Below are 23,571 nucleotides of genomic sequence, written 5' to 3' on the forward strand. Positions count from 1 at the left end.
CTCATACAGTATTTGTCCTTTTGTGATTGACTTATTTCACTTAGCATAATGCCCTCTAGATTCATCCAAACTGTGAGATGTTTCGCAGGTTCATCATTGTTCTTTATTGTTACGTAGTATTCCATTGCGTGTATGTACCATAGTTTATGCATTCATCTGTTAATGGGCATTTAGGTTGTTTTCATCTTTTTTGTATTGTGAGCAGTGCTGCAATGAACATGGGTGTGCATATGTCTATTTGTGTGATGACTCTTCTCTAGGACATTCCTAGGAGTGGGATAGCTGGATTGTATGGTATTTCTATTTCCAGCTTTTTAAGGAAGCACCATATCATTTTCCAAAATGGTTGTATTATTTTGCATTCCTACCAACAGTGCATAAGAGTTCCAGTCTCCCCGCAGCCTCTCCAACATTTGTTATTTTATGATTTTTTGATACGTGCCAGTAATGTGGAGGTGAGATGGTATCTCATTGTAGTTTTGATTTGCATTTCTCTAACGGCTAGCCATCACAAGCATTTCCTCACATGTCTGTTAGCCACCTCAGTGTCTTCTTTGGTGATGCCTATGTTTTAAGAAATGGGGTCTTGAACGTCGAGTAGCTAAAGCAAAAGGAAGAAATGATGCAGTAAAAGAGTTGAAAAGAAGATTTCAAAGGGCGGCTTGAGAAGACAAAGTATTATGACATGTGCGAAGACCTGGAGTTAGAAAAACAAAAGAGAAGAACACACTAGGCATTTCTGAAGCTGAAAGAACTGAAGAAAAAATTCAAGCCTCGAGTTGCAACATTCAGTGATTCTATGGGGAAAATATTAAACGACGCAGGAAGCATCAAAAGAAGATGGAAGGAATACACAGAGTCACTATACCAAAAAGAATTGGTGGATTTTCAGCCATTTCAGGAGGTTGCATATGATCAGGAACCATGGTGCTGAAGGAAGAAGTCCAAGCGACGCTGAAGGCATTGGTGAAAAACAGGGCTCCAAGAATTGATGGAATACCAGTTGAGATGTTTCAGCAAACAGATGCAGTGCTAGAAGAGCTCACTCGTCTGTGCCAAGAAATTTGGAAGACAGCTACCTGGCCAACCGACTGGAAGAGATCTGTATTTATGCCTTTTCCCAAGATAGGTTGTCCAAATATTGATATCACACACAAGTAAAATTTTGCTGAAGATGATTCAAAAGCAGCTGCAGCAGTATATCAACAGGGAACTGCCAGAAATTGAAACTGGATTCAGAAGAGTTCGTAGAACCAGGGATATTGTTGCTGATGTCAGATGGATCCTGGCTGAAAGCAGAGAATACCAGAAAGACGTTTACCTGTGTTTTATTGACTATGCAGAGGTGTTTGACTGTGGATTATAACAAATTATGGATAACATTGCAAAGAACAGGAATTCCAGAACACTTAGTTGTGCTCATGAGGAACCTGTATATAGATCAAGAGGCAGTCATTCGAACAGAACAAGGGATACTGTGTGGTTTAAATTCAGGAAAGGCATGCGTCAGGGTTGTATCCTATCACCATACTTATTCCGGCTGTATGCTGAGTATATAACCTGAGAAGCTGGACTGCATGAAGAAGAGCGGGGCATCAGGATTGGAGGAAGATTCATTAAAAACCTGTGGTATGCAGATGACACAGCTTTGCTAGCTGAAAGTGAAGAGTTGAAGCACTGATGAAGATCAAAGACCACAGGCTTCAGTATGGATTACACCTCGACATAAAGAAAACAGAAATCCTCACAACTGGACCAGTAAGCAACATCATGATAAACAGAGAAGATTGAAGTTGTCAGGGATTTCATTTTACTTGGATCCACAGTCAACACCCATGGAAGCAGCAGTCAAGAAATCAAATGACATATTACAGTGGGCAAATCTGCTGCGAAGGACCTCTTTAAAGTGTTGAAAAGCAAAGATGTCAGCTTGAAGACTAAGGTGTGCCTGACCCATGCGATGATATTTTCAGTTGTCTCATATGCATGTGAAAGCTGGACAGTGAATAAAGATGATCGAAGAAGAATTGACGCCTTTGAATTGTGGTGTTGGCGAAGAATATTAAATATAACATGGACTGCCAAAACAACGAACAGATCTGTCTTGGAGGAAGTACTCCCAGAATGCTACTTAGAAGCAAGAATGGCAAGACTACATCTCGCATACTTTGGACATGTTATCAGGAGGGATCAGACCTTGGAGAAGGACATCATGCTTGGTAAAGTAGAGGGCCAGCAAAAAAGAGGAAGACCCTTGTCTTACTCGTCTAGTGCTGCTGTAACAGAAATGCCACAGGTGGATGGCTTTAACAAAGAGAAGTTTATTTCTTTACTGTAAAGTAGGCTAAAAGTCCAAATTCAGGGTGTCAGCTCCAGGGGAAGGCTTTCTCTCTCTGTCGGTCTTCTCATCAATGTTCACCCAGACTAGGAGTTTCTCCGCGTGGGGACCCTGGGCCCAAAGGACACACTGTGCTCCTGGCACTGCTTTCTGGGTGGTAAGAGGTCTCCCTGTCTCTCTGCTCACTTTTCTCTTTTATATCTCAGGATATTGCCTCAGGACACAATCCAGTCTTGTAGATTGAGTCCTGCGTCACTAACACAACTGCCATCCGTCCTCCCTTATTAACAGCATAGAAGCAAGATTTACAACATACAGGAAAATCACACAATACTGGGAATCACGGCCCAACCAAATTGATACATTTTTGGGGGGTCATAATTCAGTCCATGAGAACCCTCAGCTAGATGGATTGACACAGTGGCTGCAACAGTGGGCTCAAGCATAATAATGATTGTGAGGATTGCGCAGGACTGGGCAATGTTTCCTTCTGTTGTACACAGGGACACTATGAGTTGGAACCAACTCGATAGCACATAACAACAACAACAAGGTTTTTTTTTGTTTTAATTTTATCTTGGTAAAATATATATAATGAAACATTTGCCATGTTAACTGTTTTTAAGTGTACAATTCAATATTGAATTTATCATGTTGTGCTACCATAGCCACTATCCACTTCCAAAAGTTTTTCATCAGTTCAGACAGAAACTGTACCTCTTCAGCTGTGACTTTTCCTATTGCACCAGTCCGTTTAAAAAAAAAAAAAAATTTGCTGTCGCGTCAGCTCTGACTTGATGGCAATGCAATGTGTATCAGTAGAACTGTGTTTCATGCAGTTTTCAGTTGGGATTTTGCAGAAGTAGATTGTCTGCTATGTGAACAATAATCTTTTGTATATATGTATTTATTTGTATATTCTATTTCACGTAAGTGGGATTATATAACATTTATCTTTGTGTTTGACTTATTTCACTCAGTGTAATGTTTTCAGTGTTCATCCACATCACAGCATATGTCAGAACATAATTTCTCTTTAAAAAAAAAGTTGATGTCGAGTTGATTCTGACTCCTGGTGACCCTGTGTGTTTCAGAGTAGAACTGTGCTTTATAGGGTTTTCAGTAGTTGAATTTTTTAGTGGATTGCCAGGTCTTTCCTCTGAGGCTCCCCTGGGTGGACTCAAACTAACAATCTTTCTGTTAGCAGCCAAGTACATTAACCATTTATACCACCAAAAAAAAAAAAAAAAAGTTACCCTTGAGTGGATTATGACTCATAGCAACCCGATTTGTTTCAGAGTAGAACTGTTCTCCATAGGGTTTTCAATGGCTGTGACCTTTTGGATGTAAATTACCAATCCTTTCTTCCAAGGAGCGTTTGGGTGGATTCGAACCACCAGCTTTTCAGTTAGTAGCTGAGCACATTTGCACCACCCAGGGACTGTTTGCACCACTGATTGTGTGTGTATACCACATTTTGTTTATCTGTTCATTTATTGATGGATATTTGGCTATTTCCACCTTTTGGGTATTCTGAATACTGTTGCTGTGAACATTCATGTATTAGTATTTGTTTGAATACAGGATAGAAACGTTGGCAAGACTGTGGAGAAATGGAGAAATTGGAATCTCAGTGCATTGCTGGTAGGCATGTAAAATTGTGCAGCTGCTATGGAAAACGTAGATTGACACTTCTTCAAAAAGTGAAAAATAGAAATACCATATGACTCAACAATTTCACTTATATACCCAAGAGACTTAAAAGCAGGAATGCATACAGATTCCTGTACACCAGTGTTCATTGCAGCATTATTTACAATTGCCCATTTTTAAATTGGGTTATTTTTATTATTGGATTGTAAGAGTTCTTTATATATTCTGGATGCAAGTTCCTTATCAGATACATGGTTTACAAATATTTTCTCCCATTTTTTGGGTTATTTTTTCACTTTCTTTTTTTCATTGTGCTTTAGGTGAAAATTTACAGCTCAAGTTAATTTCTCATACAAAAATTTATATACATATTGTTATGTGACACTAGTTGCAATCCTTACAGTGTGACAGCAGACTGCCCCTTTCCACCCCAGGTTTCCTGTGTCCATCTAACCAGCTTCTGTCCCTTTCTGCCTTCTCATTCTGCCTCTGGACAGGAGTCACCCATTTGGTCTCATGCAGTCACTTGAACTAAGAGGCACACTCTTTCTATCATTTTATGCTTTATAGTCCAGTCTAATCCTTGTCTGAAGAGTGAGCTTCAGGAATGGTATTAGTTCTGGGTTAACAGAGCATCTGGGGGCCATGGCTTCGAGGGTTCCTCCAGTCTCAGTGAGACCATTCAGTGTGGTCTTTTTATGTGAATTTGAGTTCTGCTCCACACTTTTCTCCTGCTCCGTTAGGATTCTCTGTTGTTTTCCCGGTCAGGGTGGTCTTTGGTGGTAGCCGGGCACCGTCTGGTTCTTCTGGTCTCAGGCTGATGGTGTCTCTGGTTTATGTGGCCCTTTTGTCTCTTGGGGTAATATTTTCCTTACGTCTTTGGTGTTCTTCATTCTCCTTAGCTCCGAGTGGGTTGGGACCAATTGATGCATCTTAGATGGCAGCTCACAAGCTTTTTCACTTTCTTGATGGTTTTCTTTGAAACGCATATGTTTTAAATTTTATTGAAGGCCAGTTTATTCCTCTCTTTTGTCACTTGTGTGTTTGGTGTCTTTAAGAAACCATTGATTAATCCAGGGTCACAAAGATTTATTCCTGTGTTCTCTTTTAAAAGATTTTAGTTTTAACTTTTACATTTAGGTCTATAATCCATTTTTGAGTTAATTTTTGTATATAGGGTGAGGTAGAGGTCTAACTTCATTCTTTTTTATGTGAAAATACGCTTGTCCCAGCACCATTTGTTGTAAAGACTATTCTTTCCCCCCTTGGAATTGTGTTGGCACCCATTTTGGAAATCAGTTACCCATAAATACAAGGATTTATTTCTGCATTCTCAATTCTAATTCTGTTGATCTGTATGTCTGTCCTTGTGCCAGTACCATACTGTCTTGATTATTGTAGCTTTGTAGTAAACTGTGAAGTTGGAACGTATGAGTCCCTCCAGTTTGGTTCCTTTTCAAGGTCATTTTGACTGTCTTGGCTTCCGTGCAGTTTCCTATGAATTTTAGGATTAGCTTGTCAGTTTTTGCAAAAACAGCAGCTGTTGATTTTGATAGGGATTGTGTTGAATCTGTAGATTAATTTCAGGAGTATTGCTATTTTAATGCATATCTATTGATTCATGAACATGGACTGTCTTTCCATTTACTTAAGCCTTTAATTTTTCATGTTTTGTAGTTTGCCGTGTATAAGTCTTGCACTTCTTTTGTTAAGCCTATTTCAGAGTATTCTTTTTTTATTACAAATGTAGTCATTTTTTGTAGTTTCATTTTCAGATTGTTCATTATGTATAAATTTTTGAATGTTAATCTTGTATTTTCTACAATTTGTTTTTTTCTCTTTATGATATGTTATGGCAGTCTTTTAAGGTGAGTGGCTATGTTCACACCTACCTCATTCACATAGCAAATATTTATTGAGTGCTACAGTGTACTGTGGAGGCAGTGGTGGTTCAGTGGTAGAATTCTCACTTTTGACTTGGTTCAGTTCCTGGCCAGTGCACCTCATGTGCAGCTACCATCCATCGGGCAGTGGAAGCTTGTTTGTTGCTATGATGCTGAACAGCTTTCAGCAGAGCTTCCAGACTAAGACAAACTAGACAGTCCTGGTGATTTACTTCCAAAAAATCAGCCAATGGTTACTCTATGGGTCACAATGGTCTGATTCACAACCAGTCATGGAATGGTGCAGGATCGAGTCACATTTCATACTCTAACAACAGTTGTTCTAGGTGCTGGTGGGATAGCAGTTTTCAAAACCAACCAAAACTCTTTCCTTCTTGGAACTTCTAGTGGGAGAATTCTAAGAGATGATAAACAAGATATGTAAAATATATTGTCTCCTTAGTGCTAAGTAAATAAATAGGAAATGTGAGATATAAAGTGTTTGGGGATGCAGGGATGAGTGGAAATTTTAGATAGGATAGCCAAGAAAACCTCGGAGACAGTAACTAACTTGAGTACAGGACAGAAGGAGATGAGAATTAGCCATGTGACTGTCTGCAGAAGAGCATTTCAGGCAAAGGGCACAATGAGTATGGAAACCCTGACATGGGAGAGTTCCTGGTGTGTTTAAGGAACAATGTTAGAAAAATAAATGATGGGAAAGAGGGAGAGACAGATAAGGAAGATCATTTGGTCATAGTAAGGACTTTGACTTTTATTGCCCTTGAATGAAATGGGAAACCATTGGAGGTTTTTGAGCAGAGGAGTGAAAAGGTCTACCTTGTATTTTAGCAAGACCATGTTGGCTGCTTTGTTGAGTATAGATTGAAAGGGGGCAAGGGCAGAATGAGGAAGACCATTAGGAGGCTATTGCAGTAATACAGATATGAGATGATAGTGGATGGACAGGATGATGCCATTGAGGGTGGTGAGAAATGGTTGAATTCTTGGTATGTTGAAAGTAGTGCCCACGGGATTCAATAAGACACTAGATGTAAGTATAAAATAAAGGGAAGAGTAAAGATAAAATCAAGATTTTAACCTGATCATCTGACAGAATGGAGTTTATTCATTCTTTTTAATTACTGCATCACATCAGATGCCCACATAACTAAACATCATTTTACTGTATAAACTTAACAAAAAAGAAAGGAAAACATGCAAGAAAGGAAAAATGTAGGGGAAATTAGGCCTTAATGAACATTTGTCCTGGAGTGAACTTGAGATGGGAGACTAAAAATCTGATGTGTTCCATCATTCTTTAGCACTGAGCTAAAAAAAAACTAACCTGAGAGTTCATAATATATTATGAAACCCTTTCCCTATTGCAGAATTTAGGTTGTTTTCATTTTTTTTGCTATTATAAGCAATAATATTTGCTGTTATTTCTGTAAGGTAGATTTCTACAATTAGTATTATTAGGCTGTTAGGCTATGTGAATTTAAAAATCTGATAGATACTGCTAATGACCCTTTAAAAATGTTTTTTAGTAGGTTTCATTCGCATAAACAGTGTATCAAACTACTCTTACCTCATTGCTGAAGATACTTGAATTTTTACATCCATGAAATTCAGTATTTTTTCTAGTCTGTTGGTATTGTTAGCTACTGTGGAGTTGGCCCCTGCAACACACGCAGGAACAAAATGTGGTTATAGATTGAACTCTTGTGATCTGAAGGGTTTTCATTGCCTGAGTTTTGGAAGTAAATCACCAAGCTTTTTGTCCTAGTTTATCTTAGTCTGGAAGCTCTGCTGAAAACTGTTCAGCATCAGTAGTAACACTGAAGCTTCTTTTGACAGGCGGGTGGTGGTTGTGCATAAGATGTATTGCCCAGAAATTGAACCCAGGTCTCCCATGTGGAAGGTGAGAATTTACCACTGAACCACCAATGCCTCATATCTGTAGATACCCATACCCATTGCTGTCGAATCGATTCTGACTATAGCGACCCCATAGGGTTTCTTCCAAGGAGTCGCTGGTGGATTTGAACTGCCAGACTTTTGGTTAGCAGCTGATTTCTTAACCACTGCGCCACCAGGACAGCCTCATGTAATTGCTGGGAGTTTTTTCCCCTATTTTTATTATGTTTATTATAATTTTCAAATACTTCATCCTCGTCTGCTATTTATCTATTAATTTTATAATATCTAGTCATATGAAAAAATTTACATAGGCAAATCTGTCCATTTTTTATGGTTTCTGAGTTTCATCATGTTTACAAAGATTATATAAAAATTGTTGTTGTTAGGTGCCATCGAGTCAGTTACGACTCATAGCGACCCTACGTACAACAGAATAAAACACTGCTGGTCCTGCACCATCCTCACAATCGTTGTTATGCTTGAGCCCATTGTTGAAGCCACTGTGTCAGTCCATCTTGTTGAGGGTCTTTCTCTTCCCTGACCCTCTGCTTTACCAAGCATGATGTCCTTCTTCAGGGACTGATCCCTCCTGATCACATGTCCAAAGTATGTGAGACATAGTCTTGCCATTCTTGCTTCTAAGTAGCATTCTGGGCATACTTCCTCCAGGACAGATTTGTTTGTTGTTTTGGCAGTCCATGGTATATTCAGTATTCTTCGCCAACACTGCAATTCAGAGGTGTCAACTCTTCTTTGGTCTTCTTTATTCATCATCTAGCTTTCATATGCATATGAGGTGATTGAAAACACCATGGCTTGGGTCAGGCACATCTTAGTCTTCAAGGTGACATCTTTGCTTTTCAACCCTTATATAGGTCTTTTGCAGTAGATTTGCCCAGTGCAGTACGTCTTTTGATTTCTTGACTGTTGCTTCCATAGGTGTTGATTGCAGATCCAAATAAAATGAAATCCTTGACAACTTCAATCTTTTCTCTGTTTATCATGATGTTGCTTACTGGTCCAGTTGTGAGTATTTTTGTTTTCTTTATGTTGAGGTGTAATCCATACTGAAGGCTGTGGCATTTGATTTTTGTCAGTAAGTGCTTGCAGTCTTCTTCACTTTCAGCTAACAAGTTGTGTCATATGTATAACACAGGTTAATGAGTCTTTCTCCAATCCTGATGCTCCGTTCTTCTTCATATAGTCCAGCTTCTTGGATTATTTGCTCAGCATGCAGATTGAATAAGTATGGTGAAAGGATACAACCCTGATGCACACCTTTCCTGACTTTAAACCGTTCAGTATCCTCTTGTTCTGTTTGAACCACTACCTTTTGATCTATGTACAGGTTCCTCATGAGCACAATTAAGTGTTCTGGAATTCCCGTTCTTCACAGTGTTATCCATAATTTGTTATGATCCACGTGGTCGAATGCCTTTGCATAGTCAGTAAAACACAGGTAAACATCTTTCTGGTATTTTCTGCTTTCAGCCAGGATCCATCTGACATCAGCAATGATATTCCTGGTTCCATGTCCTCTTCTGAATTCGGCTTGAATTTCTGGCAGTTCCCTGTCAGTATACTGCTGCAGCTGCTTTTGAATGATCTTCAACAAAATTTTACTTGGCGTGAGGTATTAATGATATTGTTTGATAATTTCCACATTCGGTTGGATCACCTTTCTTGGGAATAGGCAGAAATATGGATCTCTTCCAGTCGATTGGCCAGGTAACTGTCTTCCAGATTTCTTGGCATAGGCAAGTGAGCACTTCCAGTGCTGCATCCATTTGTTGAAACATCTCAATTGGTATTCTGTCAATTCTTGGATCTTGTTTTTCGCCAGTGCCTTCAGTGCAGCTTGGACTTCCTCAGTACCGTTGGTTCTTGATCTTTTGCTGCCTCCTGAGGTGGTTAAACGTCAACCATCTCTTTTTGGTATGGTGAGTCTTGTATTCTTTCCGTCTTTTTTTGATGCTTCCTCTGTTGTTTAATATTTTCCCCATAGAATCCTTCAGTATTGCAACTTGAGGCTTGAATTTTTTCTTTAGTTCTTTCACCTTGAGAAATGCTGAGTGTGTTCTTGCCTGTTGGTTTTTTATCTTTAGGTTTTTGCACGTCATTGTAGTACTTTAGTTTGTTTTTTCGAGCTGCCGTTTGAAATCTTATGTAAAAATAAGGTCTTGTATTTTCTTTTAGCACTTTATGATTTTACTTTGTATGTTTAGATTTATAGACTTAGATCAGTGTCATCGATTGAATTGTGTCCCCCAAAAATATCTGTCAACTTGACTGGGTCATGATTCCCAGTATTGTATAATTGTGTACTATTTTGTAATCTGATGTGATTTCGTTATGTGCTGTAAATTCAATCACTATGATCTAATAAGATGAATTAGCGGCAGTTATACTGATGAGGTATACAAGATTGGACAGTGTCTTAATCCATTCTCTTTTGAGATATAAAAGAAGCTAACAGAGACACATGGGAACCTCACACCACCAAGAAAGCAGTGCAGGGAGCAGAGCGCGTCCTTTGGACCTGAGGTTCCTGCGCTGAGATAACTCCGAGACCAATAGAAGACTGATGCATCGCAAGAACCTTCCTCCAGAGCTGACAGAGAGAGAAAGCCTTCTCTTGGAGCTGATGCCCTGAATTTGGACTGTGGAGAATAAACTTGTCTTTGTTAAAGCCATCCGCTTGTGGATTTCTCTTATAGCAGCACTAGATAACTAGAACAATCAGTAATACATTTAGCATATTTTTTAATACAGTATAATTTGGGTTTAGATCTGTGTTGCATTTGGCATATTTTTGAATATCACATGAAAATAATATCTATCTTTTATTTTCTTCTACTTGGATACCTGATTTTCTCAAGCACTTAAGGAAACCTTTCTCCAGTGATTTAAAATGCTACATTATTATATATTAGTTTTTCATAAAGTTTTAAAAAACAAAATTGTTTAGAGGTATAGTTTGCATCAAAGAAATGCACTCATTTTAAGTGTACAATTAATTGTATTTTAACAAATAATATACACTGTTAATTACTGCCACAGTCAAGATAGAGATTTGAGTTATAGGCAGCCCCTGGATTATGAACGAGTTCCGTTCCTTCCTAAGTCTGTCTTTAAATTGAGTTTGTACGTAAGTTGGAAGAGTTAGGTACGGTTTGTATCTAATGTCAGTGAAATGTTTGTCTTGGTATATTTTGTATACCTTTCTATGCATAAAAAAATAAATATTTCCAGATACACTAAAACATCTTTAACATAATAATACAGTAATAATAATGTTTTGATGCATGTTGTAAAGTAGTGCCTGTTATTACAAACCATTGTATGTGCTTCAAATTTTTAATGTAATAGGACTTACGGGGGTTGGTTTGTAACTACAGGTTGTATGTAAGTTGGACATTCGTAGCCTGGGGACTACCTATATCACAAGAAGTTCTTTCATGTCCCTTTGTAGTCATCCCTCTGCTGGCTCCAGGCAACCAGTGATCTGCTTTCTGTCACCATGAATCAGTTTTGCCTGTTCTCGAATTATATGGAAGGGAATCATATAGTATATACTCTTCTTTGTCTGCCTTCTTTCACTTAGCGTAATGTTTTTAAAATTCATCAATGTAGTGTGTATCATTAGTTTATTTCTTTTTATTGTGTAATATGGCTATATTGTAGTTTGTTTGCTTGTTTGTTGGTGAATATTTAGATTGTTTCCAGTTTTAAGGTGTTGTGAATAAAGGTACCCTTGTCTTTGTATGAAACCAAAAAAAAAAAAAAACTCTGCTGCTGTAGAGTCTGTTCTGACTCATAGCAACCTCATAGGACAGAGTAGAACCGCCGCATAGGATTTCCAAGGCTGTAATCTTTACGATAACAGACTGCCACATCTGTCTTCTGCGGAGCAGCTGGTGGGTTCGAACTACCGACCTTTTTGGTTAGCAGCCAAGTGCTTAACTGCTGTGCCACCAGAGCTCCTTTCTTTGTGTGAACATATATTTTTATTTCTCTAGAGAACACATCATACATTGGAATTGCTAGGTCAAATGATAAGTGGATGTTTAAGTTTATAAAGAACTGACAAATTATTTTTCAAATGGTTATATACAATTTTACATTCCCGCTAGCAATGTATCAGAGTTCCAATTCCTTCTAATCATTGTCAACATTTAATTCTCCAGGTCTTTAATTGTAGGCCTTCAAATGGATATGTAGTGATATCTCATTGTGGTTTTTATTTACAGTTCCCTGATGACGAATGATAGACATTTTCACGTGCTTATTGGCTCTGTGTATATCTTCTTTTGTGTCTGTTCAACTATTTTGCACATTTTTTTTTCTTTTCAGAATACAAGTCCTTTGTTAGATATATGTATTGGAAATATTTCTTCTCTAGCATTACTGATTTTCTGGCTACTTATTAATTACCCAGAGAGGAATGTTGAAATCTCCAACTGTAATTGCGAATTTACTATTTTTCCTTTCAGTTCTTTCATTTTTTTGCCTCATATATTTTGAAGCTCGGATGATTATGAAATGACCCTTTTTATCTCTAGTAATGTTCTTTGTTGTAAAGTTTACTTTGGTTATAATATAAACACCCCCCTTTCTTATGATCAGTGCTTGCATATTATGTGTTTTTCTATCGTTTTACTTTTAATATCTGTTGTCCTACTTAATGTTTTTTTTTTAGACAGTATATAGTTGCTTCTTGCTTTTACTACATTTTTGTAGACACTGCATTTCAATTAGAATGTTCAGTTCATTTAAATTTATTTTAGTTGTCAGTGCAGTAGTCTTTAAGACTTAACTTTTTTTCTATTTTCTATTTGTCCCATCTATTCTTTTTTTTAATTATTATTTCTTTTCCGTTTTCTTTTGGACTAATTAAGCTTTTTTTTTTTTTTTTTGGACTTTATCTTCACTATCAGCTTATTAAGCTATCCCTCTTTGTTCTCTGTTTTTTTTAAGTGATTGCTCTAGGATTTATGATGCGCGTCTTTATCTCAGCCTACTTTCAAAAACACTATACCTCTTCCTCTATAATGTAAGAATTTTAGAACATTTATCCTCCCTTGTACTTTTTGCTATTGTGATGTTACGCTTTTAAAATTTTATTGTGGTAAAATACATATAACAAAATTTGCCATTTTAACCATGTTTAAGTGCATTTCAGTGGCATTAATTACATTTACAATGTTGTGCAGCCATCGCCACTATTATTTCTAAAACTTTTTCATCACCCCAAACAGAAACTCCGTACTCATTAAGAATTAACTTCTATTCACCACTGCTCCCAGTACCTGGTAACCCCTAATCTACTTTTTGTCTCTGAGTTTACTATTCTAGATGTTTAAAATACGTGGGATCAAACAATTTGTCCTTTTGTGCCTGGCTTATTTCACTTAGCATAATGTTTTTAAGGGTTCGCCATGTCGTAGTATTTATCAAAACTTCTTTCCTATGTATAGCTGAATAATAGTTTGTTGTATGTATATAGCAGGGTTTTTAATTTTATTCTTTTGCATACAGAAATACAGTTGTCCCAGCACCATTTGTTCAAGAGACTTTTCTCGTTGAATTGATTTGGCACCCTAGTCAAATATCAATTGGGTTTATTTATGGCCTTTCAATTCTGTTACATTGGTCTGTATGTCTATCCTTATGCCAGTACCACCGTTTTGATTATTGAAGCTTTATATTTTGTTTTAAAATTGGGAATGTGTGTCTTCTAACATTGTTCATGAAGATTGTTTTAGCTATTCAGGGTCCCTTGCAATTACTTAGGAATTTTAGGATTGGCTTTTTCATTAATGCAGAGAAAATGCTGGTGGAATTTTTATACAGATTGTGTTGAATCTATAGATTGCTTTGTATAGTATAGTCTTGACATCTTAAAAATACCATCTTTCAGTCCAGTCCATGAACATTTGTGTCTTTCCGTCTATTTAGGTCTTTAATTTCTTTCAACAATATTTTGTAGTTTCCAATATACAGATCTTTCACCTCCCTGGTTAAATTTATTCTTAGGTATTTTACTCTTTTAGATGCTGTTGTAAATGGAATTAATTTATTTCCTTTTAAGATTCTTCATTGCTGGTGTATAGAAACTCAACTGATTTTTGTGGGTTGACCTTGTACCCTGCAACTTTGGTTAATTCATTTATTAGCCCTAGTAGCTTTCTTGTAGATTCTTTGGACTTTCTCTATATAGGAGCATGTCATCTGTGAATAGAGATAGGTTTATTTTTTATTTAGATGCCTTTTATTTCTTGCCTAGTTTCTCTGACTAGAACTTCCAGTACAGTGTTGAATAGCAGTGGTGAAAGCAGTTATTCTTGTACCTCAGCTTTCAGTTTTTCACCAGGGAGTATGATGTTAGTTGTGGATTTTTCATAAATGCCTTTATCATTTTGAGGAGTTTCTATTCTATCTTTAGTTTGCTGATTGTTTTTATCATGAAAGGGTTTTTTGGTTTGTTTTTAATTGGTCAAATGCCTTTTCTGCATCAGTTGAGAGAATTCTGTGTCCCCCACCCCCTTCTCTTAATGTGGTTTCCACGACTCATCTGTCAGTTCTATTGTACTTTGGTGGCTCCCATTCTGCTGTGATGCTGGAAGCTATGCCACCATTATTTCAAATACCAGCAGAGTCATCCATGGTGGACAGAATTCAGCAGATCTTCCACACTAAGACAGACTAGGAAGAAGGGTCAGGTGATCTACTTCTAAAAATTAGCTGATGAAAACCTTATGGATCACAACAGAACATTGTCTAACTCACTTGTTTTTAGACATGTCATCAAGAGGGATCAATCACCGAAGGAGAATATCACATTTGGTGAAGTAGGAAGCCACCGAGGGCAAGGGATACCCTTGAGATAGATTGGTGTAGTAGTCACAACGTATCTTGAAATATCTTCATTTTGCCCTCATTTTTGAAGGTTTGTTTTGCTGGCTGTTGAATTCCTGACAAATTGTTTTCTTTCAGCACTTTAAGTATGTTATCCCATTGCTTTCTTGCCTCCATGTTTTCTGATAAGAAAATGGCTGTTAACATTAATGAACATCGCTGGTATTGTGACAAGTCTCTGTTGCTGCTTTCAAGATGCTTTGCTTTTAAATTTCAACAGTTTAATTATATTATGTCTTATTATGAATCTCTTTGAGTTTAGCCTACTTGTAGCTGCTTGGATGTGTAGATTCATGTGTTTCATCAAATTTGGGAAGTTTTTGGATGTTATTTCTTCAAATATTCTTTATCCCACTAGACTCTGTGCATATGCTCATATGTGTACATACACACACAGGTTGTACTCTAAATCCCAAACAGTCATGGGACTGCTAGGATGTGGACTCTGCTATCCAATCCAGTTGAGTCACACACACACTTTACAGAGTGTTGACAATTGAAAGCTGTTATTATTTATAGAAGGTAAACAGTAAACAACTGGAACAGATTACTTATAGAATGCAAACAGTCAACAACAGGAACATGGGGTCTTAAAAGCTTGTGAACGGTCATCTAAGTTGCTCCACTGGTCTCACCCTGTCTGGAGCAAGGGAGAATGAAGAAAACCAAAGACACAAGGAAAAGAGTCCAAAGGACTAACAGACCACATCTACCACACCCTCCACCGGACTGAGTCTAGCACAATTAGATGGTGCCCCAGCTACCACCACTGACTGCTCTGACAGGGATCACAACAGAGAGTCCCGGACAGAGCTGAAGAAAAATATAGATCAAAATTCTAACTCACAAAAAAGACCAGACTTACTGTCTGACAGATTGGAGAAACCCTGAGAGTTTGGCCCCCAGACACCCTTTTAGCTTAGTACTGAAGTCATTGCTGAGGTTCACCCTTCAGCCAAAGATTAGACAGACCCATAAAACAAAAGACTAAACAGACACATCAGCCCAGGGGCAAGGACGAGAAAGCAGGAGAGGACAGGAAAGCTGGTAATGGGGAACCCAAGATTGAGCCAGGGGAGAGTGTTGACGTGTTATGGGGTTGGCAACTAATGTCGCAAAACATTACGTATATTGTTGAATGAGAAACTAGTTCTATAAACCTTTATCTAAAGTACAATTAAAAAAAGTAACAACGGGATCAGATTTGAGGTAAACTGGGCCCCTCCACCCTCACAAGTTTCACAGTTGGCATTGTATGAAAGGAATCCACTTATGTCTAAAAGGGGACCTGCTCACTCTTCCCAAATTACCCATGTCCATTTCTGTGTCACTGGGTGGGCACGCCATGGATCAGATTTCAGCAAGTGTCTCTCTCAGATGTGTCGTCAGGTCAGGTGTGGCGTGGCTATGTTTGTTTTCTCTCTCTCTCACTTTTTTTGGCAGTCTGGCACCCTTTGCTTCCTGGTCCAGCTCTCAACCAGCAGCTTTGACACAACCCTAGGCCAGTTCCAGGGTTACACTGGCATTACTACAGCTCTTGAGGCAAAACTATTTTGCGGGCAACCCCTGTGTGGTGTATGCCCAAGCTTCTGCTCTGTTGGCCACCGCCTGCCTGGAGGTGCCCAGGTCCGTTGGTGACCTCCTGCCTGGTGGTGCCCAGCTTCGCTCTATGGGCTACCTCTGCCCACCACTGCCATCTGCCGGTCTCATGGTTCCCGCTGCTCACACTGCCACCATTTCTCTGCTGCTCGGCTCTGCTGTGCTTACCGCTGTTTCTGTCTTTGGTGTTACCAGCTCAGTGTTACAGCCCTTGACCTGCATTACAACTGTTCTAGGAGGTTTTCAGCACAGTGCCCCATGTCCAGAGGACACACTCCCTTTTGGCTGTTGCCAATCAGGAAACCCCATCTGAACCTCTGCATTCTACAATTTTTATCAGTCACTGGAGCCCCCCTCCTCCTGCAACCCTTGTAAAGGCTAGACTGGGTGGGGCTCCCCCAACCAATCTGCGTAAAGGTTGATAGCAGACCAACCAACTCTTGCAAGACACATATGCAGATAGCAAACTGACTAATCCGTTGCAGGCCATTTATGTGGCTAGCAAATTGACCAGTCCCCTGTAAGGTGGTTATGCAGATAGGAACCAACCAGTCCTTGGAAACCGCTTATGTGGATTGCAAAACGATCAGTCCTTTGGCAGATGGTGGCCTGACCAATTGTTTTGGGAGAATTGCAAACCCAGAGCCAGAAAGGCCACATAAAAAAAAATCCATTACACTTCCTCTTTTCTCCTCCTTGGACTCCCATAAGGTTATGTTTGCTTGATGGTGCCCCACAGGTCCATTAGATTGTGTTCACTTTTCTTCAGTCTTTGTTTCTTTCTGCTGCTCAGAATGGAGAATTCCAACTGTCCTATCTTCAAGTCGCTAATTGTTTCTTCTGAATGCTCAAATCTACTGTTGAACCCCTGTAGTGAATTTATGATTATCCTTTTCAGCTTCAGAGTTTGTTTTCTTTTTATAATTTTTTTAATTAATATTCTCATTTTGTTTATATGTGTTTTTCCTGAAATCCCTTAGTTCTTTGTCCATGTCTTTCTTTACATCTTTGAGCATGTTTAAGACAGTTGTTTTAAAATCTTTAACCAGGAAATCTAATATCTGGGATTCCACAGGAAATTTTTTTTTTTTTTTTTACTTTTGTATGGATTATCCTTTCCTGTTTAATTGTATGCCTTGTGATTTTCTTTTTTTGAAGCCTGGACACTTGAGTATTATAATATGGTAACTGTAAATCAGAGTCTTCCCCTTGCCTAGGGTTTGTTCTTTTTTTTAATTGTTGAAGGCTGTAGTAGTCTCTTGATTTAGAGGCTTTTCCGAACTACTTGCAAAAACAGTAATCCTTGTTGTTTGTCTTTACTGAAATCTCTCTTCATTTAGCTTGTGTTCAGTTAGTGTTTTGACAGAGATTTTGTTGAATGTCAGGAGTCAAAACAAATAAACAAATAAAGCAGACAAACAAAAAACCCAATAAAACCACTTTTCCCAGTCTTCATAGTTTAATGTTGTGCTGAAATTCTGCTTTAACACTTAGTCATTCTTACCCTGAGCCTAGAGATTGGCCTGAGATGCAAGCTTGGGGTTTTCTAAAATCTTTTAATGAGCATATGTCTTTCCCTGGTTTGGGCCTGGCTTTCTAAATCCTCTTGTATAAACTTGTATTCTTTAATGCCCTAATTTCCTAAAGGAGCTCTGGTGGCGCAGTGTTTAAGAGTTCGACTGCTAACCAGAAGGTCAGCAGTTCGAATCCGCCAAGCAGTTCTGCTGTGTCCTGTGGTGTCACTATGAGTTGGAATCGACTCGATGGCAATGGTTTTATGTTGTTGTTCGTTTAATTTCCTAAAGAAACTCTTTCCCCAGCTTTCCCCTAGGCCTTAGATGCTATTTTAAGTCTCAGTTGTACTTTTTTGCCCCAGACATCTATGGGTTGTTTGCCTTACAGTGTTTTCCAGCAATGTCTGTGCCATTCCTCTACCGTGAGTGAGTTCAGAGATAGGCGAAACAAATAGAATGCCTTGTGTCATCCCTTCTGGTAGCTATTAGACAGATTAGAACAGATGACATAATAATTTGCAAGTAATGTCTATTCTGCTTCCTTTGGAACCTGGAACCAGGTTCCTACAGTAGGAATGCAGACTGTTGTCTTCTAACACTGCTGTAGAGCTGGAGAGGGGTAGAATACAGGCAAGTAAGAAAGCCACAAAACTTTTCTGCTGTTTTTAAGTTGCCTTTTTCTTGATCTAGCATTCACTTGGTTGCTGTAAATCTTTGACTGTTCCCCAGAGTTCTGGCAAAGTTGATTTTTATAGATTTTGCTTGTTTTCTACTTTTTCTGTGAGGAGACGGAATTTGCAGCTGCTTATTCAGCCATCTTGCTGACATGCTCACTCTGGTCTTACATTTTATTTCTACATGTTTTATGAATTCCATAATACATTCTGTAGTTATTTCTTTAAGTAGTCAATTATCTTTTTTAAAAAACTAAAGTAAGAAAAACATTCTTTGTATTTACCCAAATATTTACATTTTTTTACTCTCATTTCTTTGTGTAGATCCAAGTTTCTGTCTGGTGTTATTTTCCTTGTGGTTGAACAACTTCCTTTAACAGTTCTAAAGTACAGGTCTACTTGCCAAGAAGTTTCTCAGCTTTTATTTGTAAGAAAATGCTTTTATTTCACTTTTTTATTATGATGAAATTCTTGTTGTAAAACTTTTCAAATTTACAGAAGAGTTGAAATAATTGTAAAATTTTCAAACTTGCACAGATTTTGAAATAATTGTTCACTATAATGCTGTAATTAACATTTACTGTATTTCCACTCATATCTGTTCATCTTTTCTTCCCTCTACGCATCTACTAATTTGTCTTTTTTTTTATGCTTTCTGAAGTAAGTTGCAGATGGTAGTATACTTTACTCCTAACATGTATATTATTAACTAGATTCTAATAATATAGTATTTTTAATTAGAATTTAGTATGTTGTTCCAGTTATCTGTTGCTTGTAACAAACCACCCCAAACTCAGTGGCTTGAAACATCAGCAGTTGTTTATATTGCTCATGAACGTATGATTTGGGCAGACATTGGTGAGGAGAGTTTGTCTTGGCTTCAGGTATGTCAGCTGGCATGTCTTGGTGGGATGAGGGGGAGTAGGGTGTGTGTAACTTGATGACTGGAGGCTGGAATTATTTGAAGACTTGCTCACACATCTGGAGGTTGATGCTGTCTGTCACCTAGGATCTCAGGTAGATCACTGGTCCTGAATTCCAACATATGGTGTTTATGTGTGGCTGCTTGTCCTCCTCGTAGTATGGTAGCTGGATTCCAGCAGAGCAAGGTGAAAGTGCATGACATTTTTATGACCTAGCATCAAAAGGAAAAGAGACGTCTAGGTAACATGGCACTATAGACAGAAGCACCACGCCGTCCCTCCACAGCACAGACCTGAAAAACTAAGTCAAACAGAGACAAACGTCAATCCTGAAACCCTAAGCATCAAATGAAGAGATAAAGAACTCAGCCAAGCACAGAATGGAATAAGAAACTGACAGAGAGCAGAGAGCGAGGAGAGATACGTACAGAGGTCCCAGCTAATGCAGCACGGATTTGCCATCTTGGACTCCTGTCGGAGATTGGCAAACACGAAGTACAGAAGAGCAGCTTCACGGAGCTCCCAGCAGGAGACAGAACAAGCAGTAACTAGTGATGTATGCTTTCCCATCCTCCACCGTAATTCACCCCCTACTTGGCCTACTCTACTTCCTGGGGCCACAGTCTCCTGGCTGGGAGACACTGGCTTCAACCATGTTCCGCTTAGATTCCACTCGCCCACAAATGGCCATTTGTTTCTTGCTGGTGTTGCTGTTTTCTGCTTCTTTTGGTTTCTTCCATACTTCTCACCATCTCCCCCTCCTTTCTCTCAAACACCTGGCTCCGTGTGCCATCTTTTCTTCTTCCTGAAAGGCTGTGAAATGCCGATCGACTGTAGAACTGCTTCCCAGCCTGTGCTGCCACGCTGGTGGGATCCCTGAGGCTTTTTTTTATTTGTTTTAATTTATTCTGTTTTGATTTGCTTGTTTTTGTTTTCTTTTTCTTTTCTCGACTTGGCAAAGCCTTCTAGCCAGGCTGTACTGTGTGGCTTGGGAGCTACGTCCTCAGTCTGCACATCCGTGCAGTGGGATCCCTTGGGGGCATTTCGTTTTTCTTTTCTTCCTCTTTTTCTGTTTTTGTCTTTCTTCATTTCTCAGTTTCTATTTTTTCTATACTTATCTTCTCCTCCTGTCTCCTAAGTACCTGGTGCTATGTGATGCCTCTACCTCTTCTAGCCAGGCTGTACTTTGCGTCCTGGGAGCCACTTCCTCAGTGTTCGCAGCCACACTGGTGAGATCCCTGGGGGTTTTCTGTTTTTTTCTCTGATTTTTATTTATTTTATGCTTTTTCTTTTCGTTTTTTCTTTTTGTTTGTCTCCATTTCTCGGTCTCTAATCTCTCCACTCCAGTGGCAAGCTCCCTTAGTACTCTTTTTTGTTTGTTTTTGGCATCTGTATCTCTCTCATCTTTCCCATACCCATCTTAGCTCCACATGTCACAGTCTTCCCCCTCCGTTCTGCCTACTTGTACCGTGCGCTGAACATCACACCTCCAGGCAGGACAGGCACGGACTGCCGGAACCTCCCTGTGCACTGATTCCCAACCCACAGTGTCAGCCCTAGTACACGCCACAAACAACCCATCCCAGCAACTGCCCGTCAGCTGGAACTGCCCTGCTGCACCATACCTCTGCGACTGACCCTGCCTGTTGGACAAGGAGGCGAAAAGTATAGTGCCCAGAGACGAGCAAAAAACGACACACAGCCTGCCTGCTCAGACATAACCAAATAAAACAAAAAAGCAGGACGAAACAAACAACTGTACAATCAGTAAATGAGGAAAATAACTGTTGAATATCCTAAACACAGGAGACAGTGTCAAAATGTATACAAAAACAGGACAGGATGGTTCCTGTAGCCATCCAGAATAAAACACCAGATGACTTTCCAGTAGAAGAAAAGACACTAGAACTACCTGATAGCGAATTCAAATCTCTAATATTCAGAGCTATCAAGAGTTGAGGCAAAAAGCAGACAAAAGTGAGGAAAAAATAGAAAAATTCATTGAAAATACAGACAAAACAATGGAAGAATTCAGGAAAATAATGCGGGAACAAAATGCCAAAATAAATTCACAACTAGAAATCATAGAAAAACAACAATTAGAAACCCAAAAGATAAACAACAAGATTTCAGAAATAGTGTCATAGAAGGGCAGAGGAGCTGGTTTGAAATGATGGAAGACAGAATCAGCGAAATTGAAGACAAACACTTGGATACAACTCTGAGGAAAAAAATCAGAAAAAAGAATGAAGAAAAATGAAGAAAGTCTGAGAATTATGTGGGATACCATCAAAAGCAAAAATTTGCGACTGATGGGAGTTCCAGAAGGGGGAGAACACAGAGAGGATCATTGAAGAACTGCTAACAGAAAACTTGCCCAATATCGTGAAAGGTGAAAAACTGACCATCCAGGAAGCTCAACGAACCCCATATAGAAAAGACCCCAAAAGAAAATCACCAAGGCATATCATAATCACACTTGATAAAACCAAAGACAAAGAATTCTGAGAGCAGCTCGAGAAAGATGAAAAGTCACATACACAGGTGGAACAGTAAGACTAAGCTTGGATTATTTGGCAGAAACCATGCAGGTAAGAAGGCAATAGGACGACTTATATACCTTAAAAGAAAAAAATTGCCAGCCAATAATAATATATCTTGCAAAAGTCTCATTCAGATATGATGGTGAAATTAGGACATTTCCAGATAAACCGAAATTAAGTGACTATGTGAAAATGAAACCAAACTTACAAGAATTGCTAAAGGGAGTTCTTCGCTTGAGAACAAACATTAGACCACAGACTGAATCTAGGACGCAGGATTATACCAGCCAGATACCAACCTAGGAAATGAACTCTCAAGGACTATCCAAAACCAAAAGTATTACAACAGGGAACCAGAGAAGTTAATCTGTAAATGACAACATCAGAACAATAAAAGAAGGAATAAACAGTGTAGGCATAAAACCTTCTAATGGAGAGGAAGGCAAGGCAATACCAAGTAATAATAGACTAGTCGTTCAAACCTAGGAAGTTAAGGGTAAATTTAAAGGTAACCATAAAGAAAGTTAACAAACTTACTCATCAAAATAAAGAGGAAAAACAAAATCTCAGTCAAAGCAAAATCTGCAGAAACAAAAGAAGTAAACAAAAAATGCGCAAGCTAAAGGAATTCACAGGAGAATAAGCAGAACGAAGAAAACGTCATCAACACAAAAAAACGCTACAAAGTGACAGCAGTAAACTCACACCTATCAATAATTACACTGAATGTAAATGGCCTAAATGCACCTATAAACAGAGAGTGACGGAATGGATAAAAAAAAAAAAAAGGATCCATCGATATGCTGTCTACAAGAGACACACTTTAGAAACAAAGACATAAATCTATTAAAAATCAAAGGATGGAAAACAATATATCAAGCAAACAACTACCAAAAAAAGAACAGGAGTGGCAATACAAATCTCAGATAAAATAGACTTCAAAAGAAAATCTACTATAAAAGACCAAGAAGGACACTGGTGATTAAAGGGGCAGTCCATCATGAAGACGTAACCATAATAAACATCTACACACCCAATGACAGGGCTCCAGAATACATAAAACAAACTGTATCAGCACTGAAGAGTGAAATTGACAGTTCCACAGTAATAGCAGGAGACTTCAACACACCACTCTCGGTAAAAGACAGAACATCTAGAAAGAAACTCAGCAAAGATACAGAAGACCTGAAGGGCACAGTCAGCCAGCTTGGCCACCTAGACATGTATAGAACACTCCACCCAACAGCTGCAAAGTACACATTGTTGTCCAACTCATGTGGAATGTTCTTCAGAATAGCCACATCTTCGGCCACAGAGCAATCCTCAACAAAATCCAAAACGATGAGATAATACAAAGTATCTTCTCTGACCACAGTGCCATCAAGGTAGAAATTAACAACAGAAAGAGCAAGGAAAAAAATCAATTACATGGAAATTGAGTAACACCCTGCTTAACAAACCACTAGGTAATTAAAAAAAAAACAGAGATGGAATCAAAAAATTCCTAGAATCAAACGAGATTGGAAACACATCATACCAAAACCTTTGGGACACAACAAAGGCAGTCCTCAGAGTACAATTTATAGCAATAGATGCACACATC

General features: G+C 38.7%; 1 protein-coding gene across 5 annotated transcripts in view; it reads left to right on the forward strand.

Moving 5' to 3' along the window:
• Positions 1-23,571, forward strand: part of UBE3A (ubiquitin protein ligase E3A) — a 134,912-nt gene that overhangs the window by 18,206 nt on the left and 93,135 nt on the right. Inside the window, exon 1 of one of the 5 annotated variants that reach the window (XM_023727847.1) lies at positions 17,482-18,929. The exons of the other annotated variants lie outside the window; for them this stretch is intronic. The gene's annotated coding sequence lies outside the window, so the exon portion shown is untranslated. Of the gene's footprint in view, positions 1-17,481; positions 18,930-23,571 lie in introns of those variants that run through there. 5 annotated transcript variants of the gene reach the window in all.

Source organism: Trichechus manatus, unplaced genomic scaffold (assembly GCF_000243295.1).
Source record: "Trichechus manatus latirostris isolate Lorelei unplaced genomic scaffold, TriManLat1.0 scaffold00019, whole genome shotgun sequence".
Lineage (NCBI taxonomy): Eukaryota > Metazoa > Chordata > Mammalia > Sirenia > Trichechidae > Trichechus > Trichechus manatus.